Below are 27769 nucleotides of genomic sequence, written 5' to 3' on the forward strand. Positions count from 1 at the left end.
CCTGCGGGTCCTTAGAGTGGCAAAAACATCCGAAAACTGAGATTGAGGGTCCGGTGGGTGTCTGCACTTTTGTGCTGGGCACCCCAGGGAGGCCCGGGGGCTGGCTGGACAACGTGGTCTGCTGGGCGGGGGGGTTGGAGGAGCAACTGATGCCCTTTGCACTTTGGGTAGCAAGAGTCTGAGGTGTCTCTGAGCCCTGTGCCCTGTGGGGGGGGGGCGGGGGGGGAGGAGGAGGAGGAGGAGGAGGAGGTGGGAAGGGCCGGGGCCTGCAGTCCTGTTCCCGGGGTGGCACGGCAAGTGGCTTCTTCCACAGGCTGCTTGGCCTGGGCTCCCTGCACCTGGGCCTTTGGAGGACCGGCCCTGTGCTTGCCAACACTTCCTGCAGGGACCCAGAGCTGGGAGGTGGCATCTCTCAGCCCTGGGTCGGGCAGAGCCCCAGCGGGCCATGCCCACAACCTCTCTCAGCACCGGTCCCCCAGAAGGCTCCTTTGGGACCAGGATTCTCTTGCGGTGACTCTTTAAGGTCTGGCCCCTGGATGGAGGGGCACCAGGAGTAGAGGAGCAGGAAGGGGAAGGGGGTGGCCATGCGAGGGGACACTTTGAGGCCGAGTCCCAGCTTCAGCCTGATCCTCCTGGGAACCCCGCTCTGAGACAAGGAGCCGGGCTTCGCATTCCCACAGCAGCCAGTTGTGGGCTGAGGACACCTGGGGCGTTGGGAACTCCCTGGCTTCTCCTTGGTTTAACGTCTAGAGCTGCTTGTGAATCGCGCCGCCACACACACCCGAGCGCAGGTGTCTTCCGCACAGACTGCGGGCCTCGCTCTTCTGAACGCCGCTAGCTCGCCACCCACCCACGGGTGAACCTGGTCAGGGTGCTTTCTCTAAGGGGCAGACTCTTTTCCGGGCAGGCTACCGGTGTCTCTGTTTGCTCGTTTCTTTCTTCCATTTCGGGAAAGTCTTCCTTGCTGGGTGTGGAAATCTCCTATGCCTTCCCTCGCCTATTCTGTCAGCTTTCAAATTCTGTTTCAGTTGCCACCCTCACAGATGGATTAGGAAACTCTTTCCGGTGCACTCATTAGTGAAATGACCTCCAGGAAGCTGGAATCCAATATCTAATGGCCGATTTTTAGCGAGTCCACACGCCAGGGTGGTCGGGGTCCAATGCAGCCCCGGCCAGGCCCAGGCCCCTTGGACTGGGCCACAGGAGGACACGGAGGAGGGTCCCGGCCCCCACGAAGCGGTGCCGGCAGTTCTCCACGGGCTTGGGCGTTTTCCAGAGGTAGGAGATGGAGGGGACTGATTTCTTCAGCGCCCCCCAAACCACGCCACCCCACCCCACCCATGGGACACATCCCCAGAGAGAGACGCCCCATACACTGGCTGTGCCCCAGCCCTGGCCCGGGGGAATAGGCGGCAGCCCACCCACAGGGCGAGGGGGGGGCGCAGCTGAAAGGGGTTGTGGGGGAGGGCGGCCCCTGGCTGGGGTCAAAGGGCGAGCGTCCCGCGCGTGCGCAGTCAGCGGCAGGCAGCGACGCGCTGGGGGTGGGCAGCGGGTAGGTGAAGGAGGCCTGGCGAGGAGACGAGGGGGGCTGGGAGGGCTCCACCTTGGCGAGTCCAGCCGTGGAGGCGCATCTTGTGTGAGTGTGAGTGAGTGTGAGTGTGTGTGTGTGTGTAGAGAGAGACAGCCCCCCGCCCCGCCCCGCCCCGCCCATCACCCCCGTCCCTGGGAGCCCGCGGGACCCGGCCGGCGAACTCAACCGGCCCGGCCCGGCGCGGGAGGCGGCGGCGGGGAAGCCCAGAGAGGCTCGGCTTCTTGAGCGGGGCAGGGGCGCCCTCCGCCGCCGTCTAGGGCCACACCACCCTGAACGCCCCCGATCTCGTCTGGTCTGGGAAGCTAAGCAGGGTCGGGCCCGGTTAGTACTTGGATGGGAGACCGCCTGGGAATACCGGGTGCCACAGGCTGCTGCTTTTTTTTTTTTTTTTTTTTTTTTGCCTCTTGTTCTGTCCCCTTTCTGGGAGCGCGGCGGCGGCCCGGGGTGGGGGTCACCCCCACCCTCAGCGCCCGCGCGGTGCCTGGCGCCCCAGCCCGCACCGTGGGGCCTCCTCTTGTCCCAAGCCGCGACACCGCCGCCACGCGGCAGGATGCGTGGCATCTGGACTGTCAGGTCTCAGACCAAAGGTCTGCTCTGTGGGAACCGACACGCTGGAGGAAACCTTGAGAGTCTGAGAGGGGAGGGAGTTCCAGAAGAAGGCCAGGATGTCATTTTGAGGGAGTATGTGACCAGAACTCGTCCCGTTGCTTTTGGGGTTCTATGGGCTACACGCAGGAATCTTTGGTGGTGGCACCTGATGTTGGGGGATCCGGAGTCACACCCAGACCTGCTCCACAGGCCTCCTTTTACTTTTCTCTTCGGATTCATTATTTTTAAAAAGTGTCTCTTACCTCTATGATTGCATTTTCTTTTCTCTCTCTCTTCAAGCAGATGATGGGAGTACAAGTATTCAGGTGACATGTGACGCCCGTGCCCCCCTCCCCCCTGCGTTCTTTTTTTTTTTTTTTTTTTTGAGACAGAGTCTCGTTTTGCTGCCCAGGCTAGAGTGAGTGCCATGGCGTCAGCCTAGCTCACAGCAACCTCAATCTCCGGGCTCAAGCAATCCTGCTGCCTCAGCCTCCCGAGTAGTTGGGACTACAGGCATGCACCACCACGCCCGGCTGTGTTTTTCTATATATATTAGTTGGCCAATTAATTTCTTTCTATTTTTAGTAGAGACGGGGTCTCGCTCTTGCTCAGGCTGGTTTCGAACTCCTGACCTGGAGCAATCCGCCCGCCTCGGCCTCCCAGAGAGCTAGGATTACAGGCGTGAGCCACCGCGCCCGGCCCCCCCTGTGTTCTTATTCATATACCTCTCATGTTGTTCCAGCGTATTGTGGGGGTACCAATGTTAAGGTCGGGTGCCTTGCCCTCTCCAAGCCTCCCCCCTCGGGTCAGAGCTTCAAGTGCGCCCATCCCCCAGTCGGTGCGCACCCACCCCATGCCTAATGGATGTGTATGGCCCTCCCCTCCCCCCACCCGCCCGACACCCACCCGATGAAGGTGATTCCTCTCTGTCCACTTAGGCGTCCATCCGTTCGTACCAATTTGCTGGTGAGCGCGCTCACGTGGTGCTCGTGTGTCCATTCTTGGGATACCTGGCCTACTGGAACGGGTTCCAGCTCTGGCCAGGAGAACACGAGAGGCGCCCTCTCACCGCTGCTCCTCACAGCCGAATGGCACTCCGTGGTGTCCACGCGCCACATTTTATTGATGCACTCCTGGATGGATGGGCACTCGGGTCGCTTCCACGTCTTTGCGATTGTGAATTGTGCCCTAACTGTCACCCTAACCCTTACCCAGCCCGTCTCCTCTGCCCCTGCCTGACGCACTCCTCCCCGGCCAGGCCCGTCACTGTCCTGGGCCCCCGCCTGACCGGCTCCTCCCCGCCCGGCCTGTCACCGTCCTCTGCCCCTGCCTGACATGCTCCTTCCCGCCCGCCCGGCCTCTCACCGTCCTGGGCCCCTGCCTGACCGGCTCCTCCGTCGCCTGGGCCTTCCAAGGGCTTGGTGTGGACGCTGCTTCCAGGAAGCCCACCAGAAACCCGGCAGCAGGGTGGCCGCAGCAGTCTCCAGCAGCCGTCCCTAAGTCGCCTGAGTGCGGGGGACGTGCCCCCCGCTGTGCCGCGGGGGCCCAGCCTGGTGTCTTCCCTGAGGCCCTGCGGCTGCCGGCTGGGCTGCCGCTCCCCGCAAGGGGAGAGCCGCGGAGGTGGGGACCGCCTCCTGATGGGGACGTACACGCAGCTCTCCACGTCGGATTCCGGGGCTCTCTGTCCTGCCCGAAGGCCCAGCTGGCCTGCGGGTCCTTAGAGTGGCAAAAACATCCGAAAACTGAGATTGAGGGTCCGGTGGGTGTCTGCACTTTTGTGCTGGGCACCCCAGGGAGGCCCGGGGGCTGGCTGGACAACGTGGTCTGCTGGGCGGGGGGGTTGGAGGAGCAACTGATGCCCTTTGCACTTTGGGTAGCAAGAGTCTGAGGTGTCTCTGAGCCCTGTGCCCTGTGGGGGGGGGCGGGGGGGGAGGAGGAGGAGGAGGAGGAGGAGGTGGGAAGGGCCGGGGCCTGCAGTCCTGTTCCCGGGGTGGCACGGCAAGTGGCTTCTTCCACAGGCTGCTTGGCCTGGGCTCCCTGCACCTGGGCCTTTGGAGGACCGGCCCTGTGCTTGCCAACACTTCCTGCAGGGACCCAGAGCTGGGAGGTGGCATCTCTCAGCCCTGGGTCGGGCAGAGCCCCAGCGGGCCATGCCCACAACCTCTCTCAGCACCGGTCCCCCAGAAGGCTCCTTTGGGACCAGGATTCTCTTGCGGTGACTCTTTAAGGTCTGGCCCCTGGATGGAGGGGCACCAGGAGTAGAGGAGCAGGAAGGGGAAGGGGGTGGCCATGCGAGGGGACACTTTGAGGCCGAGTCCCAGCTTCAGCCTGATCCTCCTGGGAACCCCGCTCTGAGACAAGGAGCCGGGCTTCGCATTCCCACAGCAGCCAGTTGTGGGCTGAGGACACCTGGGGCGTTGGGAACTCCCTGGCTTCTCCTTGGTTTAACGTCTAGAGCTGCTTGTGAATCGCGCCGCCACACACACCCGAGCGCAGGTGTCTTCCGCACAGACTGCGGGCCTCGCTCTTCTGAACGCCGCTAGCTCGCCACCCACCCACGGGTGAACCTGGTCAGGGTGCTTTCTCTAAGGGGCAGACTCTTTTCCGGGCGGGCTACCGGTGTCTCTGTTTGCTCGTTTCTTTCTTCCATTTCGGGAAAGTCTTCCTTGCTGGGTGTGGAAATCTCCTATGCCTTCCCTCGCCTATTCTGTCAGCTTTCAAATTCTGTTTCAGTTGCCACCCTCACAGATGGATTAGGAAACTCTTTCCGGTGCACTCATTAGTGAAATGACCTCCAGGAAGCTGGAATCCAATATCTAATGGCCGATTTTTAGCGAGTCCACACGCCAGGGTGGTCGGGGTCCAATGCAGCCCCGGCCAGGCCCAGGCCCCTTGGACTGGGCCACAGGAGGACACGGAGGAGGGTCCCGGCCCCCACGAAGCGGTGCCGGCAGTTCTCCACGGGCTTGGGCGTTTTCCAGAGGTAGGAGATGGAGGGGACTGATTTCTTCAGCGCCCCCCAAACCACGCCACCCCACCCCACCCATGGGACACATCCCCAGAGAGAGACGCCCCATACACTGGCTGTGCCCCAGCCCTGGCCCGGGGGAATAGGCGGCAGCCCACCCACAGGGCGAGGGGGGGGCGCAGCTGAAAGGGGTTGTGGGGGAGGGCGGCCCCTGGCTGGGGTCAAAGGGCGAGCGTCCCGCGCGTGCGCAGTCAGCGGCAGGCAGCGACGCGCTGGGGGTGGGCAGCGGGTAGGTGAAGGAGGCCTGGCGAGGAGACGAGGGGGGCTGGGAGGGCTCCACCTTGGCGAGTCCAGCCGTGGAGGCGCATCTTGTGTGAGTGTGAGTGAGTGTGAGTGTGTGTGTGTGTGTAGAGAGAGACAGCCCCCCGCCCCGCCCCGCCCCGCCCATCACCCCCGTCCCTGGGAGCCCGCGGGACCCGGCCGGCGAACTCAACCGGCCCGGCCCGGCGCGGGAGGCGGCGGCGGGGAAGCCCAGAGAGGCTCGGCTTCTTGAGCGGGGCAGGGGCGCCCTCCGCCGCCGTCTAGGGCCACACCACCCTGAACGCCCCCGATCTCGTCTGGTCTGGGAAGCTAAGCAGGGTCGGGCCCGGTTAGTACTTGGATGGGAGACCGCCTGGGAATACCGGGTGCCACAGGCTGCTGCTTTTTTTTTTTTTTTTTTTTTTTTGCCTCTTGTTCTGTCCCCTTTCTGGGAGCGCGGCGGCGGCCCGGGGTGGGGGTCACCCCCACCCTCAGCGCCCGCGCGGTGCCTGGCGCCCCAGCCCGCACCGTGGGGCCTCCTCTTGTCCCAAGCCGCGACACCGCCGCCACGCGGCAGGATGCGTGGCATCTGGACTGTCAGGTCTCAGACCAAAGGTCTGCTCTGTGGGAACCGACACGCTGGAGGAAACCTTGAGAGTCTGAGAGGGGAGGGAGTTCCAGAAGAAGGCCAGGATGTCATTTTGAGGGAGTATGTGACCAGAACTCGTCCCGTTGCTTTTGGGGTTCTATGGGCTACACGCAGGAATCTTTGGTGGTGGCACCTGATGTTGGGGGATCCGGAGTCACACCCAGACCTGCTCCACAGGCCTCCTTTTACTTTTCTCTTCGGATTCATTATTTTTAAAAAGTGTCTCTTACCTCTATGATTGCATTTTCTTTTCTCTCTCTCTTCAAGCAGATGATGGGAGTACAAGTATTCAGGTGACATGTGACGCCCGTGCCCCCCTCCCCCCTGCGTTCTTTTTTTTTTTTTTTTTTTTGAGACAGAGTCTCGTTTTGCTGCCCAGGCTAGAGTGAGTGCCATGGCGTCAGCCTAGCTCACAGCAACCTCAATCTCCGGGCTCAAGCAATCCTGCTGCCTCAGCCTCCCGAGTAGTTGGGACTACAGGCATGCACCACCACGCCCGGCTGTGTTTTTCTATATATATTAGTTGGCCAATTAATTTCTTTCTATTTTTAGTAGAGACGGGGTCTCGCTCTTGCTCAGGCTGGTTTCGAACTCCTGACCTGGAGCAATCCGCCCGCCTCGGCCTCCCAGAGAGCTAGGATTACAGGCGTGAGCCACCGCGCCCGGCCCCCCCTGTGTTCTTATTCATATACCTCTCATGTTGTTCCAGCGTATTGTGGGGGTACCAATGTTAAGGTCGGGTGCCTTGCCCTCTCCAAGCCTCCCCCCTCGGGTCAGAGCTTCAAGTGCGCCCATCCCCCAGTCGGTGCGCACCCACCCCATGCCTAATGGATGTGTATGGCCCTCCCCTCCCCCCACCCGCCCGACACCCACCCGATGAAGGTGATTCCTCTCTGTCCACTTAGGCGTCCATCCGTTCGTACCAATTTGCTGGTGAGCGCGCTCACGTGGTGCTCGTGTGTCCATTCTTGGGATACCTGGCCTACTGGAACGGGTTCCAGCTCTGGCCAGGAGAACACGAGAGGCGCCCTCTCACCGCTGCTCCTCACAGCCGAATGGCACTCCGTGGTGTCCACGCGCCACATTTTATTGATGCACTCCTGGATGGATGGGCACTCGGGTCGCTTCCACGTCTTTGCGATTGTGAATTGTGCCCTAACTGTCACCCTAACCCTTACCCAGCCCGTCTCCTCTGCCCCTGCCTGACGCACTCCTCCCCGGCCAGGCCCGTCACTGTCCTGGGCCCCCGCCTGACCGGCTCCTCCCCGCCCGGCCTGTCACCGTCCTCTGCCCCTGCCTGACATGCTCCTTCCCGCCCGCCCGGCCTCTCACCGTCCTGGGCCCCTGCCTGACCGGCTCCTCCGTCGCCTGGGCCTTCCAAGGGCTTGGTGTGGACGCTGCTTCCAGGAAGCCCACCAGAAACCCGGCAGCAGGGTGGCCGCAGCAGTCTCCAGCAGCCGTCCCTAAGTCGCCTGAGTGCGGGGGACGTGCCCCCCGCTGTGCCGCGGGGGCCCAGCCTGGTGTCTTCCCTGAGGCCCTGCGGCTGCCGGCTGGGCTGCCGCTCCCCGCAAGGGGAGAGCCGCGGAGGTGGGGACCGCCTCCTGATGGGGACGTACACGCAGCTCTCCACGTCGGATTCCGGGGCTCTCTGTCCTGCCCGAAGGCCCAGCTGGCCTGCGGGTCCTTAGAGTGGCAAAAACATCCGAAAACTGAGATTGAGGGTCCGGTGGGTGTCTGCACTTTTGTGCTGGGCACCCCAGGGAGGCCCGGGGGCTGGCTGGACAACGTGGTCTGCTGGGCGGGGGGGTTGGAGGAGCAACTGATGCCCTTTGCACTTTGGGTAGCAAGAGTCTGAGGTGTCTCTGAGCCCTGTGCCCTGTGGGGGGGGGCGGGGGGGGAGGAGGAGGAGGAGGAGGAGGAGGTGGGAAGGGCCGGGGCCTGCAGTCCTGTTCCCGGGGTGGCACGGCAAGTGGCTTCTTCCACAGGCTGCTTGGCCTGGGCTCCCTGCACCTGGGCCTTTGGAGGACCGGCCCTGTGCTTGCCAACACTTCCTGCAGGGACCCAGAGCTGGGAGGTGGCATCTCTCAGCCCTGGGTCGGGCAGAGCCCCAGCGGGCCATGCCCACAACCTCTCTCAGCACCGGTCCCCCAGAAGGCTCCTTTGGGACCAGGATTCTCTTGCGGTGACTCTTTAAGGTCTGGCCCCTGGATGGAGGGGCACCAGGAGTAGAGGAGCAGGAAGGGGAAGGGGGTGGCCATGCGAGGGGACACTTTGAGGCCGAGTCCCAGCTTCAGCCTGATCCTCCTGGGAACCCCGCTCTGAGACAAGGAGCCGGGCTTCGCATTCCCACAGCAGCCAGTTGTGGGCTGAGGACACCTGGGGCGTTGGGAACTCCCTGGCTTCTCCTTGGTTTAACGTCTAGAGCTGCTTGTGAATCGCGCCGCCACACACACCCGAGCGCAGGTGTCTTCCGCACAGACTGCGGGCCTCGCTCTTCTGAACGCCGCTAGCTCGCCACCCACCCACGGGTGAACCTGGTCAGGGTGCTTTCTCTAAGGGGCAGACTCTTTTCCGGGCAGGCTACCGGTGTCTCTGTTTGCTCGTTTCTTTCTTCCATTTCGGGAAAGTCTTCCTTGCTGGGTGTGGAAATCTCCTATGCCTTCCCTCGCCTATTCTGTCAGCTTTCAAATTCTGTTTCAGTTGCCACCCTCACAGATGGATTAGGAAACTCTTTCCGGTGCACTCATTAGTGAAATGACCTCCAGGAAGCTGGAATCCAATATCTAATGGCCGATTTTTAGCGAGTCCACACGCCAGGGTGGTCGGGGTCCAATGCAGCCCCGGCCAGGCCCAGGCCCCTTGGACTGGGCCACAGGAGGACACGGAGGAGGGTCCCGGCCCCCACGAAGCGGTGCCGGCAGTTCTCCACGGGCTTGGGCGTTTTCCAGAGGTAGGAGATGGAGGGGACTGATTTCTTCAGCGCCCCCCAAACCACGCCACCCCACCCCACCCATGGGACACATCCCCAGAGAGAGACGCCCCATACACTGGCTGTGCCCCAGCCCTGGCCCGGGGGAATAGGCGGCAGCCCACCCACAGGGCGAGGGGGGGGCGCAGCTGAAAGGGGTTGTGGGGGAGGGCGGCCCCTGGCTGGGGTCAAAGGGCGAGCGTCCCGCGCGTGCGCAGTCAGCGGCAGGCAGCGACGCGCTGGGGGTGGGCAGCGGGTAGGTGAAGGAGGCCTGGCGAGGAGACGAGGGGGGCTGGGAGGGCTCCACCTTGGCGAGTCCAGCCGTGGAGGCGCATCTTGTGTGAGTGTGAGTGAGTGTGAGTGTGTGTGTGTGTGTAGAGAGAGACAGCCCCCCGCCCCGCCCCGCCCCGCCCATCACCCCCGTCCCTGGGAGCCCGCGGGACCCGGCCGGCGAACTCAACCGGCCCGGCCCGGCGCGGGAGGCGGCGGCGGGGAAGCCCAGAGAGGCTCGGCTTCTTGAGCGGGGCAGGGGCGCCCTCCGCCGCCGTCTAGGGCCACACCACCCTGAACGCCCCCGATCTCGTCTGGTCTGGGAAGCTAAGCAGGGTCGGGCCCGGTTAGTACTTGGATGGGAGACCGCCTGGGAATACCGGGTGCCACAGGCTGCTGCTTTTTTTTTTTTTTTTTTTTTTTTGCCTCTTGTTCTGTCCCCTTTCTGGGAGCGCGGCGGCGGCCCGGGGTGGGGGTCACCCCCACCCTCAGCGCCCGCGCGGTGCCTGGCGCCCCAGCCCGCACCGTGGGGCCTCCTCTTGTCCCAAGCCGCGACACCGCCGCCACGCGGCAGGATGCGTGGCATCTGGACTGTCAGGTCTCAGACCAAAGGTCTGCTCTGTGGGAACCGACACGCTGGAGGAAACCTTGAGAGTCTGAGAGGGGAGGGAGTTCCAGAAGAAGGCCAGGATGTCATTTTGAGGGAGTATGTGACCAGAACTCGTCCCGTTGCTTTTGGGGTTCTATGGGCTACACGCAGGAATCTTTGGTGGTGGCACCTGATGTTGGGGGATCCGGAGTCACACCCAGACCTGCTCCACAGGCCTCCTTTTACTTTTCTCTTCGGATTCATTATTTTTAAAAAGTGTCTCTTACCTCTATGATTGCATTTTCTTTTCTCTCTCTCTTCAAGCAGATGATGGGAGTACAAGTATTCAGGTGACATGTGACGCCCGTGCCCCCCTCCCCCCTGCGTTCTTTTTTTTTTTTTTTTTTTTGAGACAGAGTCTCGTTTTGCTGCCCAGGCTAGAGTGAGTGCCATGGCGTCAGCCTAGCTCACAGCAACCTCAATCTCCGGGCTCAAGCAATCCTGCTGCCTCAGCCTCCCGAGTAGTTGGGACTACAGGCATGCACCACCACGCCCGGCTGTGTTTTTCTATATATATTAGTTGGCCAATTAATTTCTTTCTATTTTTAGTAGAGACGGGGTCTCGCTCTTGCTCAGGCTGGTTTCGAACTCCTGACCTGGAGCAATCCGCCCGCCTCGGCCTCCCAGAGAGCTAGGATTACAGGCGTGAGCCACCGCGCCCGGCCCCCCCTGTGTTCTTATTCATATACCTCTCATGTTGTTCCAGCGTATTGTGGGGGTACCAATGTTAAGGTCGGGTGCCTTGCCCTCTCCAAGCCTCCCCCCTCGGGTCAGAGCTTCAAGTGCGCCCATCCCCCAGTCGGTGCGCACCCACCCCATGCCTAATGGATGTGTATGGCCCTCCCCTCCCCCCACCCGCCCGACACCCACCCGATGAAGGTGATTCCTCTCTGTCCACTTAGGCGTCCATCCGTTCGTACCAATTTGCTGGTGAGCGCGCTCACGTGGTGCTCGTGTGTCCATTCTTGGGATACCTGGCCTACTGGAACGGGTTCCAGCTCTGGCCAGGAGAACACGAGAGGCGCCCTCTCACCGCTGCTCCTCACAGCCGAATGGCACTCCGTGGTGTCCACGCGCCACATTTTATTGATGCACTCCTGGATGGATGGGCACTCGGGTCGCTTCCACGTCTTTGCGATTGTGAATTGTGCCCTAACTGTCACCCTAACCCTTACCCAGCCCGTCTCCTCTGCCCCTGCCTGACGCACTCCTCCCCGGCCAGGCCCGTCACTGTCCTGGGCCCCCGCCTGACCGGCTCCTCCCCGCCCGGCCTGTCACCGTCCTCTGCCCCTGCCTGACATGCTCCTTCCCGCCCGCCCGGCCTCTCACCGTCCTGGGCCCCTGCCTGACCGGCTCCTCCGTCGCCTGGGCCTTCCAAGGGCTTGGTGTGGACGCTGCTTCCAGGAAGCCCACCAGAAACCCGGCAGCAGGGTGGCCGCAGCAGTCTCCAGCAGCCGTCCCTAAGTCGCCTGAGTGCGGGGGACGTGCCCCCCGCTGTGCCGCGGGGGCCCAGCCTGGTGTCTTCCCTGAGGCCCTGCGGCTGCCGGCTGGGCTGCCGCTCCCCGCAAGGGGAGAGCCGCGGAGGTGGGGACCGCCTCCTGATGGGGACGTACACGCAGCTCTCCACGTCGGATTCCGGGGCTCTCTGTCCTGCCCGAAGGCCCAGCTGGCCTGCGGGTCCTTAGAGTGGCAAAAACATCCGAAAACTGAGATTGAGGGTCCGGTGGGTGTCTGCACTTTTGTGCTGGGCACCCCAGGGAGGCCCGGGGGCTGGCTGGACAACGTGGTCTGCTGGGCGGGGGGGTTGGAGGAGCAACTGATGCCCTTTGCACTTTGGGTAGCAAGAGTCTGAGGTGTCTCTGAGCCCTGTGCCCTGTGGGGGGGGGGCGGGGGGGGAGGAGGAGGAGGAGGAGGAGGAGGTGGGAAGGGCCGGGGCCTGCAGTCCTGTTCCCGGGGTGGCACGGCAAGTGGCTTCTTCCACAGGCTGCTTGGCCTGGGCTCCCTGCACCTGGGCCTTTGGAGGACCGGCCCTGTGCTTGCCAACACTTCCTGCAGGGACCCAGAGCTGGGAGGTGGCATCTCTCAGCCCTGGGTCGGGCAGAGCCCCAGCGGGCCATGCCCACAACCTCTCTCAGCACCGGTCCCCCAGAAGGCTCCTTTGGGACCAGGATTCTCTTGCGGTGACTCTTTAAGGTCTGGCCCCTGGATGGAGGGGCACCAGGAGTAGAGGAGCAGGAAGGGGAAGGGGGTGGCCATGCGAGGGGACACTTTGAGGCCGAGTCCCAGCTTCAGCCTGATCCTCCTGGGAACCCCGCTCTGAGACAAGGAGCCGGGCTTCGCATTCCCACAGCAGCCAGTTGTGGGCTGAGGACACCTGGGGCGTTGGGAACTCCCTGGCTTCTCCTTGGTTTAACGTCTAGAGCTGCTTGTGAATCGCGCCGCCACACACACCCGAGCGCAGGTGTCTTCCGCACAGACTGCGGGCCTCGCTCTTCTGAACGCCGCTAGCTCGCCACCCACCCACGGGTGAACCTGGTCAGGGTGCTTTCTCTAAGGGGCAGACTCTTTTCCGGGCAGGCTACCGGTGTCTCTGTTTGCTCGTTTCTTTCTTCCATTTCGGGAAAGTCTTCCTTGCTGGGTGTGGAAATCTCCTATGCCTTCCCTCGCCTATTCTGTCAGCTTTCAAATTCTGTTTCAGTTGCCACCCTCACAGATGGATTAGGAAACTCTTTCCGGTGCACTCATTAGTGAAATGACCTCCAGGAAGCTGGAATCCAATATCTAATGGCCGATTTTTAGCGAGTCCACACGCCAGGGTGGTCGGGGTCCAATGCAGCCCCGGCCAGGCCCAGGCCCCTTGGACTGGGCCACAGGAGGACACGGAGGAGGGTCCCGGCCCCCACGAAGCGGTGCCGGCAGTTCTCCACGGGCTTGGGCGTTTTCCAGAGGTAGGAGATGGAGGGGACTGATTTCTTCAGCGCCCCCCAAACCACGCCACCCCACCCCACCCATGGGACACATCCCCAGAGAGAGACGCCCCATACACTGGCTGTGCCCCAGCCCTGGCCCGGGGGAATAGGCGGCAGCCCACCCACAGGGCGAGGGGGGGGCGCAGCTGAAAGGGGTTGTGGGGGAGGGCGGCCCCTGGCTGGGGTCAAAGGGCGAGCGTCCCGCGCGTGCGCAGTCAGCGGCAGGCAGCGACGCGCTGGGGGTGGGCAGCGGGTAGGTGAAGGAGGCCTGGCGAGGAGACGAGGGGGGCTGGGAGGGCTCCACCTTGGCGAGTCCAGCCGTGGAGGCGCATCTTGTGTGAGTGTGAGTGAGTGTGAGTGTGTGTGTGTGTGTAGAGAGAGACAGCCCCCCGCCCCGCCCCGCCCCGCCCATCACCCCCGTCCCTGGGAGCCCGCGGGACCCGGCCGGCGAACTCAACCGGCCCGGCCCGGCGCGGGAGGCGGCGGCGGGGAAGCCCAGAGAGGCTCGGCTTCTTGAGCGGGGCAGGGGCGCCCTCCGCCGCCGTCTAGGGCCACACCACCCTGAACGCCCCCGATCTCGTCTGGTCTGGGAAGCTAAGCAGGGTCGGGCCCGGTTAGTACTTGGATGGGAGACCGCCTGGGAATACCGGGTGCCACAGGCTGCTGCTTTTTTTTTTTTTTTTTTTTTTTTGCCTCTTGTTCTGTCCCCTTTCTGGGAGCGCGGCGGCGGCCCGGGGTGGGGGTCACCCCCACCCTCAGCGCCCGCGCGGTGCCTGGCGCCCCAGCCCGCACCGTGGGGCCTCCTCTTGTCCCAAGCCGCGACACCGCCGCCACGCGGCAGGATGCGTGGCATCTGGACTGTCAGGTCTCAGACCAAAGGTCTGCTCTGTGGGAACCGACACGCTGGAGGAAACCTTGAGAGTCTGAGAGGGGAGGGAGTTCCAGAAGAAGGCCAGGATGTCATTTTGAGGGAGTATGTGACCAGAACTCGTCCCGTTGCTTTTGGGGTTCTATGGGCTACACGCAGGAATCTTTGGTGGTGGCACCTGATGTTGGGGGATCCGGAGTCACACCCAGACCTGCTCCACAGGCCTCCTTTTACTTTTCTCTTCGGATTCATTATTTTTAAAAAGTGTCTCTTACCTCTATGATTGCATTTTCTTTTCTCTCTCTCTTCAAGCAGATGATGGGAGTACAAGTATTCAGGTGACATGTGACGCCCGTGCCCCCCTCCCCCCTGCGTTCTTTTTTTTTTTTTTTTTTTTGAGACAGAGTCTCGTTTTGCTGCCCAGGCTAGAGTGAGTGCCATGGCGTCAGCCTAGCTCACAGCAACCTCAATCTCCGGGCTCAAGCAATCCTGCTGCCTCAGCCTCCCGAGTAGTTGGGACTACAGGCATGCACCACCACGCCCGGCTGTGTTTTTCTATATATATTAGTTGGCCAATTAATTTCTTTCTATTTTTAGTAGAGACGGGGTCTCGCTCTTGCTCAGGCTGGTTTCGAACTCCTGACCTGGAGCAATCCGCCCGCCTCGGCCTCCCAGAGAGCTAGGATTACAGGCGTGAGCCACCGCGCCCGGCCCCCCCTGTGTTCTTATTCATATACCTCTCATGTTGTTCCAGCGTATTGTGGGGGTACCAATGTTAAGGTCGGGTGCCTTGCCCTCTCCAAGCCTCCCCCCTCGGGTCAGAGCTTCAAGTGCGCCCATCCCCCAGTCGGTGCGCACCCACCCCATGCCTAATGGATGTGTATGGCCCTCCCCTCCCCCCACCCGCCCGACACCCACCCGATGAAGGTGATTCCTCTCTGTCCACTTAGGCGTCCATCCGTTCGTACCAATTTGCTGGTGAGCGCGCTCACGTGGTGCTCGTGTGTCCATTCTTGGGATACCTGGCCTACTGGAACGGGTTCCAGCTCTGGCCAGGAGAACACGAGAGGCGCCCTCTCACCGCTGCTCCTCACAGCCGAATGGCACTCCGTGGTGTCCACGCGCCACATTTTATTGATGCACTCCTGGATGGATGGGCACTCGGGTCGCTTCCACGTCTTTGCGATTGTGAATTGTGCCCTAACTGTCACCCTAACCCTTACCCAGCCCGTCTCCTCTGCCCCTGCCTGACGCACTCCTCCCCGGCCAGGCCCGTCACTGTCCTGGGCCCCCGCCTGACCGGCTCCTCCCCGCCCGGCCTGTCACCGTCCTCTGCCCCTGCCTGACATGCTCCTTCCCGCCCGCCCGGCCTCTCACCGTCCTGGGCCCCTGCCTGACCGGCTCCTCCGTCGCCTGGGCCTTCCAAGGGCTTGGTGTGGACGCTGCTTCCAGGAAGCCCACCAGAAACCCGGCAGCAGGGTGGCCGCAGCAGTCTCCAGCAGCCGTCCCTAAGTCGCCTGAGTGCGGGGGACGTGCCCCCCGCTGTGCCGCGGGGGCCCAGCCTGGTGTCTTCCCTGAGGCCCTGCGGCTGCCGGCTGGGCTGCCGCTCCCCGCAAGGGGAGAGCCGCGGAGGTGGGGACCGCCTCCTGATGGGGACGTACACGCAGCTCTCCACGTCGGATTCCGGGGCTCTCTGTCCTGCCCGAAGGCCCAGCTGGCCTGCGGGTCCTTAGAGTGGCAAAAACATCCGAAAACTGAGATTGAGGGTCCGGTGGGTGTCTGCACTTTTGTGCTGGGCACCCCAGGGAGGCCCGGGGGCTGGCTGGACAACGTGGTCTGCTGGGCGGGGGGGTTGGAGGAGCAACTGATGCCCTTTGCACTTTGGGTAGCAAGAGTCTGAGGTGTCTCTGAGCCCTGTGCCCTGTGGGGGGGGGCGGGGGGGGAGGAGGAGGAGGAGGAGGAGGAGGTGGGAAGGGCCGGGGCCTGCAGTCCTGTTCCCGGGGTGGCACGGCAAGTGGCTTCTTCCACAGGCTGCTTGGCCTGGGCTCCCTGCACCTGGGCCTTTGGAGGACCGGCCCTGTGCTTGCCAACACTTCCTGCAGGGACCCAGAGCTGGGAGGTGGCATCTCTCAGCCCTGGGTCGGGCAGAGCCCCAGCGGGCCATGCCCACAACCTCTCTCAGCACCGGTCCCCCAGAAGGCTCCTTTGGGACCAGGATTCTCTTGCGGTGACTCTTTAAGGTCTGGCCCCTGGATGGAGGGGCACCAGGAGTAGAGGAGCAGGAAGGGGAAGGGGGTGGCCATGCGAGGGGACACTTTGAGGCCGAGTCCCAGCTTCAGCCTGATCCTCCTGGGAACCCCGCTCTGAGACAAGGAGCCGGGCTTCGCATTCCCACAGCAGCCAGTTGTGGGCTGAGGACACCTGGGGCGTTGGGAACTCCCTGGCTTCTCCTTGGTTTAACGTCTAGAGCTGCTTGTGAATCGCGCCGCCACACACACCCGAGCGCAGGTGTCTTCCGCACAGACTGCGGGCCTCGCTCTTCTGAACGCCGCTAGCTCGCCACCCACCCACGGGTGAACCTGGTCAGGGTGCTTTCTCTAAGGGGCAGACTCTTTTCCGGGCGGGCTACCGGTGTCTCTGTTTGCTCGTTTCTTTCTTCCATTTCGGGAAAGTCTTCCTTGCTGGGTGTGGAAATCTCCTATGCCTTCCCTCGCCTATTCTGTCAGCTTTCAAATTCTGTTTCAGTTGCCACCCTCACAGATGGATTAGGAAACTCTTTCCGGTGCACTCATTAGTGAAATGACCTCCAGGAAGCTGGAATCCAATATCTAATGGCCGATTTTTAGCGAGTCCACACGCCAGGGTGGTCGGGGTCCAATGCAGCCCCGGCCAGGCCCAGGCCCCTTGGACTGGGCCACAGGAGGACACGGAGGAGGGTCCCGGCCCCCACGAAGCGGTGCCGGCAGTTCTCCACGGGCTTGGGCGTTTTCCAGAGGTAGGAGATGGAGGGGACTGATTTCTTCAGCGCCCCCCAAACCACGCCACCCCACCCCACCCATGGGACACATCCCCAGAGAGAGACGCCCCATACACTGGCTGTGCCCCAGCCCTGGCCCGGGGGAATAGGCGGCAGCCCACCCACAGGGCGAGGGGGGGGCGCAGCTGAAAGGGGTTGTGGGGGAGGGCGGCCCCTGGCTGGGGTCAAAGGGCGAGCGTCCCGCGCGTGCGCAGTCAGCGGCAGGCAGCGACGCGCTGGGGGTGGGCAGCGGGTAGGTGAAGGAGGCCTGGCGAGGAGACGAGGGGGGCTGGGAGGGCTCCACCTTGGCGAGTCCAGCCGTGGAGGCGCATCTTGTGTGAGTGTGAGTGAGTGTGAGTGTGTGTGTGTGTGTAGAGAGAGACAGCCCCCCGCCCCGCCCCGCCCCGCCCATCACCCCCGTCCCTGGGAGCCCGCGGGACCCGGCCGGCGAACTCAACCGGCCCGGCCCGGCGCGGGAGGCGGCGGCGGGGAAGCCCAGAGAGGCTCGGCTTCTTGAGCGGGGCAGGGGCGCCCTCCGCCGCCGTCTAGGGCCACACCACCCTGAACGCCCCCGATCTCGTCTGGTCTGGGAAGCTAAGCAGGGTCGGGCCCGGTTAGTACTTGGATGGGAGACCGCCTGGGAATACCGGGTGCCACAGGCTGCTGCTTTTTTTTTTTTTTTTTTTTTTTTGCCTCTTGTTCTGTCCCCTTTCTGGGAGCGCGGCGGCGGCCCGGGGTGGGGGTCACCCCCACCCTCAGCGCCCGCGCGGTGCCTGGCGCCCCAGCCCGCACCGTGGGGCCTCCTCTTGTCCCAAGCCGCGACACCGCCGCCACGCGGCAGGATGCGTGGCATCTGGACTGTCAGGTCTCAGACCAAAGGTCTGCTCTGTGGGAACCGACACGCTGGAGGAAACCTTGAGAGTCTGAGAGGGGAGGGAGTTCCAGAAGAAGGCCAGGATGTCATTTTGAGGGAGTATGTGACCAGAACTCGTCCCGTTGCTTTTGGGGTTCTATGGGCTACACGCAGGAATCTTTGGTGGTGGCACCTGATGTTGGGGGATCCGGAGTCACACCCAGACCTGCTCCACAGGCCTCCTTTTACTTTTCTCTTCGGATTCATTATTTTTAAAAAGTGTCTCTTACCTCTATGATTGCATTTTCTTTTCTCTCTCTCTTCAAGCAGATGATGGGAGTACAAGTATTCAGGTGACATGTGACGCCCGTGCCCCCCTCCCCCCTGCGTTCTTTTTTTTTTTTTTTTTTTTGAGACAGAGTCTCGTTTTGCTGCCCAGGCTAGAGTGAGTGCCATGGCGTCAGCCTAGCTCACAGCAACCTCAATCTCCGGGCTCAAGCAATCCTGCTGCCTCAGCCTCCCGAGTAGTTGGGACTACAGGCATGCACCACCACGCCCGGCTGTGTTTTTCTATATATATTAGTTGGCCAATTAATTTCTTTCTATTTTTAGTAGAGACGGGGTCTCGCTCTTGCTCAGGCTGGTTTCGAACTCCTGACCTGGAGCAATCCGCCCGCCTCGGCCTCCCAGAGAGCTAGGATTACAGGCGTGAGCCACCGCGCCCGGCCCCCCCTGTGTTCTTATTCATATACCTCTCATGTTGTTCCAGCGTATTGTGGGGGTACCAATGTTAAGGTCGGGTGCCTTGCCCTCTCCAAGCCTCCCCCCTCGGGTCAGAGCTTCAAGTGCGCCCATCCCCCAGTCGGTGCGCACCCACCCCATGCCTAATGGATGTGTATGGCCCTCCCCTCCCCCCACCCGCCCGACACCCACCCGATGAAGGTGATTCCTCTCTGTCCACTTAGGCGTCCATCCGTTCGTACCAATTTGCTGGTGAGCGCGCTCACGTGGTGCTCGTGTGTCCATTCTTGGGATACCTGGCCTACTGGAACGGGTTCCAGCTCTGGCCAGGAGAACACGAGAGGCGCCCTCTCACCGCTGCTCCTCACAGCCGAATGGCACTCCGTGGTGTCCACGCGCCACATTTTATTGATGCACTCCTGGATGGATGGGCACTCGGGTCGCTTCCACGTCTTTGCGATTGTGAATTGTGCCCTAACTGTCACCCTAACCCTTACCCAGCCCGTCTCCTCTGCCCCTGCCTGACGCACTCCTCCCCGGCCAGGCCCGTCACTGTCCTGGGCCCCCGCCTGACCGGCTCCTCCCCGCCCGGCCTGTCACCGTCCTCTGCCCCTGCCTGACATGCTCCTTCCCGCCCGCCCGGCCTCTCACCGTCCTGGGCCCCTGCCTGACCGGCTCCTCCGTCGCCTGGGCCTTCCAAGGGCTTGGTGTGGACGCTGCTTCCAGGAAGCCCACCAGAAACCCGGCAGCAGGGTGGCCGCAGCAGTCTCCAGCAGCCGTCCCTAAGTCGCCTGAGTGCGGGGGACGTGCCCCCCGCTGTGCCGCGGGGGCCCAGCCTGGTGTCTTCCCTGAGGCCCTGCGGCTGCCGGCTGGGCTGCCGCTCCCCGCAAGGGGAGAGCCGCGGAGGTGGGGACCGCCTCCTGATGGGGACGTACACGCAGCTCTCCACGTCGGATTCCGGGGCTCTCTGTCCTGCCCGAAGGCCCAGCTGGCCTGCGGGTCCTTAGAGTGGCAAAAACATCCGAAAACTGAGATTGAGGGTCCGGTGGGTGTCTGCACTTTTGTGCTGGGCACCCCAGGGAGGCCCGGGGGCTGGCTGGACAACGTGGTCTGCTGGGCGGGGGGGTTGGAGGAGCAACTGATGCCCTTTGCACTTTGGGTAGCAAGAGTCTGAGGTGTCTCTGAGCCCTGTGCCCTGTGGGGGGGGGCGGGGGGGGAGGAGGAGGAGGAGGAGGAGGAGGTGGGAAGGGCCGGGGCCTGCAGTCCTGTTCCCGGGGTGGCACGGCAAGTGGCTTCTTCCACAGGCTGCTTGGCCTGGGCTCCCTGCACCTGGGCCTTTGGAGGACCGGCCCTGTGCTTGCCAACACTTCCTGCAGGGACCCAGAGCTGGGAGGTGGCATCTCTCAGCCCTGGGTCGGGCAGAGCCCCAGCGGGCCATGCCCACAACCTCTCTCAGCACCGGTCCCCCAGAAGGCTCCTTTGGGACCAGGATTCTCTTGCGGTGACTCTTTAAGGTCTGGCCCCTGGATGGAGGGGCACCAGGAGTAGAGGAGCAGGAAGGGGAAGGGGGTGGCCATGCGAGGGGACACTTTGAGGCCGAGTCCCAGCTTCAGCCTGATCCTCCTGGGAACCCCGCTCTGAGACAAGGAGCCGGGCTTCGCATTCCCACAGCAGCCAGTTGTGGGCTGAGGACACCTGGGGCGTTGGGAACTCCCTGGCTTCTCCTTGGTTTAACGTCTAGAGCTGCTTGTGAATCGCGCCGCCACACACACCCGAGCGCAGGTGTCTTCCGCACAGACTGCGGGCCTCGCTCTTCTGAACGCCGCTAGCTCGCCACCCACCCACGGGTGAACCTGGTCAGGGTGCTTTCTCTAAGGGGCAGACTCTTTTCCGGGCAGGCTACCGGTGTCTCTGTTTGCTCGTTTCTTTCTTCCATTTCGGGAAAGTCTTCCTTGCTGGGTGTGGAAATCTCCTATGCCTTCCCTCGCCTATTCTGTCAGCTTTCAAATTCTGTTTCAGTTGCCACCCTCACAGATGGATTAGGAAACTCTTTCCGGTGCACTCATTAGTGAAATGACCTCCAGGAAGCTGGAATCCAATATCTAATGGCCGATTTTTAGCGAGTCCACACGCCAGGGTGGTCGGGGTCCAATGCAGCCCCGGCCAGGCCCAGGCCCCTTGGACTGGGCCACAGGAGGACACGGAGGAGGGTCCCGGCCCCCACGAAGCGGTGCCGGCAGTTCTCCACGGGCTTGGGCGTTTTCCAGAGGTAGGAGATGGAGGGGACTGATTTCTTCAGCGCCCCCCAAACCACGCCACCCCACCCCACCCATGGGACACATCCCCAGAGAGAGACGCCCCATACACTGGCTGTGCCCCAGCCCTGGCCCGGGGGAATAGGCGGCAGCCCACCCACAGGGCGAGGGGGGGGCGCAGCTGAAAGGGGTTGTGGGGGAGGGCGGCCCCTGGCTGGGGTCAAAGGGCGAGCGTCCCGCGCGTGCGCAGTCAGCGGCAGGCAGCGACGCGCTGGGGGTGGGCAGCGGGTAGGTGAAGGAGGCCTGGCGAGGAGACGAGGGGGGCTGGGAGGGCTCCACCTTGGCGAGTCCAGCCGTGGAGGCGCATCTTGTGTGAGTGTGAGTGAGTGTGAGTGTGTGTGTGTGTGTAGAGAGAGACAGCCCCCCGCCCCGCCCCGCCCCGCCCATCACCCCCGTCCCTGGGAGCCCGCGGGACCCGGCCGGCGAACTCAACCGGCCCGGCCCGGCGCGGGAGGCGGCGGCGGGGAAGCCCAGAGAGGCTCGGCTTCTTGAGCGGGGCAGGGGCGCCCTCCGCCGCCGTCTAGGGCCACACCACCCTGAACGCCCCCGATCTCGTCTGGTCTGGGAAGCTAAGCAGGGTCGGGCCCGGTTAGTACTTGGATGGGAGACCGCCTGGGAATACCGGGTGCCACAGGCTGCTGCTTTTTTTTTTTTTTTTTTTTTTTTGCCTCTTGTTCTGTCCCCTTTCTGGGAGCGCGGCGGCGGCCCGGGGTGGGGGTCACCCCCACCCTCAGCGCCCGCGCGGTGCCTGGCGCCCCAGCCCGCACCGTGGGGCCTCCTCTTGTCCCAAGCCGCGACACCGCCGCCACGCGGCAGGATGCGTGGCATCTGGACTGTCAGGTCTCAGACCAAAGGTCTGCTCTGTGGGAACCGACACGCTGGAGGAAACCTTGAGAGTCTGAGAGGGGAGGGAGTTCCAGAAGAAGGCCAGGATGTCATTTTGAGGGAGTATGTGACCAGAACTCGTCCCGTTGCTTTTGGGGTTCTATGGGCTACACGCAGGAATCTTTGGTGGTGGCACCTGATGTTGGGGGATCCGGAGTCACACCCAGACCTGCTCCACAGGCCTCCTTTTACTTTTCTCTTCGGATTCATTATTTTTAAAAAGTGTCTCTTACCTCTATGATTGCATTTTCTTTTCTCTCTCTCTTCAAGCAGATGATGGGAGTACAAGTATTCAGGTGACATGTGACGCCCGTGCCCCCCTCCCCCCTGCGTTCTTTTTTTTTTTTTTTTTTTTGAGACAGAGTCTCGTTTTGCTGCCCAGGCTAGAGTGAGTGCCATGGCGTCAGCCTAGCTCACAGCAACCTCAATCTCCGGGCTCAAGCAATCCTGCTGCCTCAGCCTCCCGAGTAGTTGGGACTACAGGCATGCACCACCACGCCCGGCTGTGTTTTTCTATATATATTAGTTGGCCAATTAATTTCTTTCTATTTTTAGTAGAGACGGGGTCTCGCTCTTGCTCAGGCTGGTTTCGAACTCCTGACCTGGAGCAATCCGCCCGCCTCGGCCTCCCAGAGAGCTAGGATTACAGGCGTGAGCCACCGCGCCCGGCCCCCCCTGTGTTCTTATTCATATACCTCTCATGTTGTTCCAGCGTATTGTGGGGGTACCAATGTTAAGGTCGGGTGCCTTGCCCTCTCCAAGCCTCCCCCCTCGGGTCAGAGCTTCAAGTGCGCCCATCCCCCAGTCGGTGCGCACCCACCCCATGCCTAATGGATGTGTATGGCCCTCCCCTCCCCCCACCCGCCCGACACCCACCCGATGAAGGTGATTCCTCTCTGTCCACTTAGGCGTCCATCCGTTCGTACCAATTTGCTGGTGAGCGCGCTCACGTGGTGCTCGTGTGTCCATTCTTGGGATACCTGGCCTACTGGAACGGGTTCCAGCTCTGGCCAGGAGAACACGAGAGGCGCCCTCTCACCGCTGCTCCTCACAGCCGAATGGCACTCCGTGGTGTCCACGCGCCACATTTTATTGATGCACTCCTGGATGGATGGGCACTCGGGTCGCTTCCACGTCTTTGCGATTGTGAATTGTGCCCTAACTGTCACCCTAACCCTTACCCAGCCCGTCTCCTCTGCCCCTGCCTGACGCACTCCTCCCCGGCCAGGCCCGTCACTGTCCTGGGCCCCCGCCTGACCGGCTCCTCCCCGCCCGGCCTGTCACCGTCCTCTGCCCCTGCCTGACATGCTCCTTCCCGCCCGCCCGGCCTCTCACCGTCCTGGGCCCCTGCCTGACCGGCTCCTCCGTCGCCTGGGCCTTCCAAGGGCTTGGTGTGGACGCTGCTTCCAGGAAGCCCACCAGAAACCCGGCAGCAGGGTGGCCGCAGCAGTCTCCAGCAGCCGTCCCTAAGTCGCCTGAGTGCGGGGGACGTGCCCCCCGCTGTGCCGCGGGGGCCCAGCCTGGTGTCTTCCCTGAGGCCCTGCGGCTGCCGGCTGGGCTGCCGCTCCCCGCAAGGGGAGAGCCGCGGAGGTGGGGACCGCCTCCTGATGGGGACGTACACGCAGCTCTCCACGTCGGATTCCGGGGCTCTCTGTCCTGCCCGAAGGCCCAGCTGGCCTGCGGGTCCTTAGAGTGGCAAAAACATCCGAAAACTGAGATTGAGGGTCCGGTGGGTGTCTGCACTTTTGTGCTGGGCACCCCAGGGAGGCCCGGGGGCTGGCTGGACAACGTGGTCTGCTGGGCGGGGGGGTTGGAGGAGCAACTGATGCCCTTTGCACTTTGGGTAGCAAGAGTCTGAGGTGTCTCTGAGCCCTGTGCCCTGTGGGGGGGGGCGGGGGGGGAGGAGGAGGAGGAGGAGGAGGAGGTGGGAAGGGCCGGGGCCTGCAGTCCTGTTCCCGGGGTGGCACGGCAAGTGGCTTCTTCCACAGGCTGCTTGGCCTGGGCTCCCTGCACCTGGGCCTTTGGAGGACCGGCCCTGTGCTTGCCAACACTTCCTGCAGGGACCCAGAGCTGGGAGGTGGCATCTCTCAGCCCTGGGTCGGGCAGAGCCCCAGCGGGCCATGCCCACAACCTCTCTCAGCACCGGTCCCCCAGAAGGCTCCTTTGGGACCAGGATTCTCTTGCGGTGACTCTTTAAGGTCTGGCCCCTGGATGGAGGGGCACCAGGAGTAGAGGAGCAGGAAGGGGAAGGGGGTGGCCATGCGAGGGGACACTTTGAGGCCGAGTCCCAGCTTCAGCCTGATCCTCCTGGGAACCCCGCTCTGAGACAAGGAGCCGGGCTTCGCATTCCCACAGCAGCCAGTTGTGGGCTGAGGACACCTGGGGCGTTGGGAACTCCCTGGCTTCTCCTTGGTTTAACGTCTAGAGCTGCTTGTGAATCGCGCCGCCACACACACCCGAGCGCAGGTGTCTTCCGCACAGACTGCGGGCCTCGCTCTTCTGAACGCCGCTAGCTCGCCACCCACCCACGGGTGAACCTGGTCAGGGTGCTTTCTCTAAGGGGCAGACTCTTTTCCGGGCGGGCTACCGGTGTCTCTGTTTGCTCGTTTCTTTCTTCCATTTCGGGAAAGTCTTCCTTGCTGGGTGTGGAAATCTCCTATGCCTTCCCTCGCCTATTCTGTCAGCTTTCAAATTCTGTTTCAGTTGCCACCCTCACAGATGGATTAGGAAACTCTTTCCGGTGCACTCATTAGTGAAATGACCTCCAGGAAGCTGGAATCCAATATCTAATGGCCGATTTTTAGCGAGTCCACACGCCAGGGTGGTCGGGGTCCAATGCAGCCCCGGCCAGGCCCAGGCCCCTTGGACTGGGCCACAGGAGGACACGGAGGAGGGTCCCGGCCCCCACGAAGCGGTGCCGGCAGTTCTCCACGGGCTTGGGCGTTTTCCAGAGGTAGGAGATGGAGGGGACTGATTTCTTCAGCGCCCCCCAAACCACGCCACCCCACCCCACCCATGGGACACATCCCCAGAGAGAGACGCCCCATACACTGGCTGTGCCCCAGCCCTGGCCCGGGGGAATAGGCGGCAGCCCACCCACAGGGCGAGGGGGGGGCGCAGCTGAAAGGGGTTGTGGGGGAGGGCGGCCCCTGGCTGGGGTCAAAGGGCGAGCGTCCCGCGCGTGCGCAGTCAGCGGCAGGCAGCGACGCGCTGGGGGTGGGCAGCGGGTAGGTGAAGGAGGCCTGGCGAGGAGACGAGGGGGGCTGGGAGGGCTCCACCTTGGCGAGTCCAGCCGTGGAGGCGCATCTTGTGTGAGTGTGAGTGAGTGTGAGTGTGTGTGTGTGTGTAGAGAGAGACAGCCCCCCGCCCCGCCCCGCCCCGCCCATCACCCCCGTCCCTGGGAGCCCGCGGGACCCGGCCGGCGAACTCAACCGGCCCGGCCCGGCGCGGGAGGCGGCGGCGGGGAAGCCCAGAGAGGCTCGGCTTCTTGAGCGGGGCAGGGGCGCCCTCCGCCGCCGTCTAGGGCCACACCACCCTGAACGCCCCCGATCTCGTCTGGTCTGGGAAGCTAAGCAGGGTCGGGCCCGGTTAGTACTTGGATGGGAGACCGCCTGGGAATACCGGGTGCCACAGGCTGCTGCTTTTTTTTTTTTTTTTTTTTTTTTGCCTCTTGTTCTGTCCCCTTTCTGGGAGCGCGGCGGCGGCCCGGGGTGGGGGTCACCCCCACCCTCAGCGCCCGCGCGGTGCCTGGCGCCCCAGCCCGCACCGTGGGGCCTCCTCTTGTCCCAAGCCGCGACACCGCCGCCACGCGGCAGGATGCGTGGCATCTGGACTGTCAGGTCTCAGACCAAAGGTCTGCTCTGTGGGAACCGACACGCTGGAGGAAACCTTGAGAGTCTGAGAGGGGAGGGAGTTCCAGAAGAAGGCCAGGATGTCATTTTGAGGGAGTATGTGACCAGAACTCGTCCCGTTGCTTTTGGGGTTCTATGGGCTACACGCAGGAATCTTTGGTGGTGGCACCTGATGTTGGGGGATCCGGAGTCACACCCAGACCTGCTCCACAGGCCTCCTTTTACTTTTCTCTTCGGATTCATTATTTTTAAAAAGTGTCTCTTACCTCTATGATTGCATTTTCTTTTCTCTCTCTCTTCAAGCAGATGATGGGAGTACAAGTATTCAGGTGACATGTGACGCCCGTGCCCCCCTCCCCCCTGCGTTCTTTTTTTTTTTTTTTTTTTTGAGACAGAGTCTCGTTTTGCTGCCCAGGCTAGAGTGAGTGCCATGGCGTCAGCCTAGCTCACAGCAACCTCAATCTCCGGGCTCAAGCAATCCTGCTGCCTCAGCCTCCCGAGTAGTTGGGACTACAGGCATGCACCACCACGCCCGGCTGTGTTTTTCTATATATATTAGTTGGCCAATTAATTTCTTTCTATTTTTAGTAGAGACGGGGTCTCGCTCTTGCTCAGGCTGGTTTCGAACTCCTGACCTGGAGCAATCCGCCCGCCTCGGCCTCCCAGAGAGCTAGGATTACAGGCGTGAGCCACCGCGCCCGGCCCCCCCTGTGTTCTTATTCATATACCTCTCATGTTGTTCCAGCGTATTGTGGGGGTACCAATGTTAAGGTCGGGTGCCTTGCCCTCTCCAAGCCTCCCCCCTCGGGTCAGAGCTTCAAGTGCGCCCATCCCCCAGTCGGTGCGCACCCACCCCATGCCTAATGGATGTGTATGGCCCTCCCCTCCCCCCACCCGCCCGACACCCACCCGATGAAGGTGATTCCTCTCTGTCCACTTAGGCGTCCATCCGTTCGTACCAATTTGCTGGTGAGCGCGCTCACGTGGTGCTCGTGTGTCCATTCTTGGGATACCTGGCCTACTGGAACGGGTTCCAGCTCTGGCCAGGAGAACACGAGAGGCGCCCTCTCACCGCTGCTCCTCACAGCCGAATGGCACTCCGTGGTGTCCACGCGCCACATTTTATTGATGCACTCCTGGATGGATGGGCACTCGGGTCGCTTCCACGTCTTTGCGATTGTGAATTGTGCCCTAACTGTCACCCTAACCCTTACCCAGCCCGTCTCCTCTGCCCCTGCCTGACGCACTCCTCCCCGGCCAGGCCCGTCACTGTCCTGGGCCCCCGCCTGACCGGCTCCTCCCCGCCCGGCCTGTCACCGTCCTCTGCCCCTGCCTGACATGCTCCTTCCCGCCCGCCCGGCCTCTCACCGTCCTGGGCCCCTGCCTGACCGGCTCCTCCGTCGCCTGGGCCTTCCAAGGGCTTGGTGTGGACGCTGCTTCCAGGAAGCCCACCAGAAACCCGGCAGCAGGGTGGCCGCAGCAGTCTCCAGCAGCCGTCCCTAAGTCGCCTGAGTGCGGGGGACGTGCCCCCCGCTGTGCCGCGGGGGCCCAGCCTGGTGTCTTCCCTGAGGCCCTGCGGCTGCCGGCTGGGCTGCCGCTCCCCGCAAGGGGAGAGCCGCGGAGGTGGGGACCGCCTCCTGATGGGGACGTACACGCAGCTCTCCACGTCGGATTCCGGGGCTCTCTGTCCTGCCCGAAGGCCCAGCTGGCCTGCGGGTCCTTAGAGTGGCAAAAACATCCGAAAACTGAGATTGAGGGTCCGGTGGGTGTCTGCACTTTTGTGCTGGGCACCCCAGGGAGGCCCGGGGGCTGGCTGGACAACGTGGTCTGCTGGGCGGGGGGGTTGGAGGAGCAACTGATGCCCTTTGCACTTTGGGTAGCAAGAGTCTGAGGTGTCTCTGAGCCCTGTGCCCTGTGGGGGGGGGCGGGGGGGGAGGAGGAGGAGGAGGAGGAGGAGGTGGGAAGGGCCGGGGCCTGCAGTCCTGTTCCCGGGGTGGCACGGCAAGTGGCTTCTTCCACAGGCTGCTTGGCCTGGGCTCCCTGCACCTGGGCCTTTGGAGGACCGGCCCTGTGCTTGCCAACACTTCCTGCAGGGACCCAGAGCTGGGAGGTGGCATCTCTCAGCCCTGGGTCGGGCAGAGCCCCAGCGGGCCATGCCCACAACCTCTCTCAGCACCGGTCCCCCAGAAGGCTCCTTTGGGACCAGGATTCTCTTGCGGTGACTCTTTAAGGTCTGGCCCCTGGATGGAGGGGCACCAGGAGTAGAGGAGCAGGAAGGGGAAGGGGGT

General features: G+C 62.9%; 7 pseudogenes; all 7 read left to right on the forward strand.

The window, feature by feature from the left end:
- Positions 1 to 1842: 1842 nt before the first annotated feature.
- LOC142874051 (uncharacterized) lies at positions 1843 to 1961 on the forward strand (annotated as a pseudogene).
- Positions 1962 to 5726: 3765 nt separating this feature from the next.
- Positions 5727 to 5845, forward strand: LOC142874052 (uncharacterized; annotated as a pseudogene).
- Positions 5846 to 9610: 3765 nt separating this feature from the next.
- On the forward strand, positions 9611 to 9729 carry LOC142874053 (uncharacterized; annotated as a pseudogene).
- A 3766-nt stretch (positions 9730 to 13495) lies between these two features.
- LOC142874054 (uncharacterized) lies at positions 13496 to 13614 on the forward strand (annotated as a pseudogene).
- Positions 13615 to 17379: 3765 nt separating this feature from the next.
- LOC142874055 (uncharacterized) lies at positions 17380 to 17498 on the forward strand (annotated as a pseudogene).
- A 3765-nt stretch (positions 17499 to 21263) lies between these two features.
- Positions 21264 to 21382, forward strand: LOC142874056 (uncharacterized; annotated as a pseudogene).
- Positions 21383 to 25147: 3765 nt separating this feature from the next.
- Positions 25148 to 25266, forward strand: LOC142874057 (uncharacterized; annotated as a pseudogene).
- Positions 25267 to 27769: the final 2503 nt, after the last annotated feature.

The sequence above is a fragment of the Microcebus murinus genome, chromosome 11 (assembly GCF_040939455.1).
Source record: "Microcebus murinus isolate Inina chromosome 11, M.murinus_Inina_mat1.0, whole genome shotgun sequence".
Taxonomy (NCBI): Eukaryota; Metazoa; Chordata; class Mammalia; order Primates; family Cheirogaleidae; genus Microcebus; species Microcebus murinus.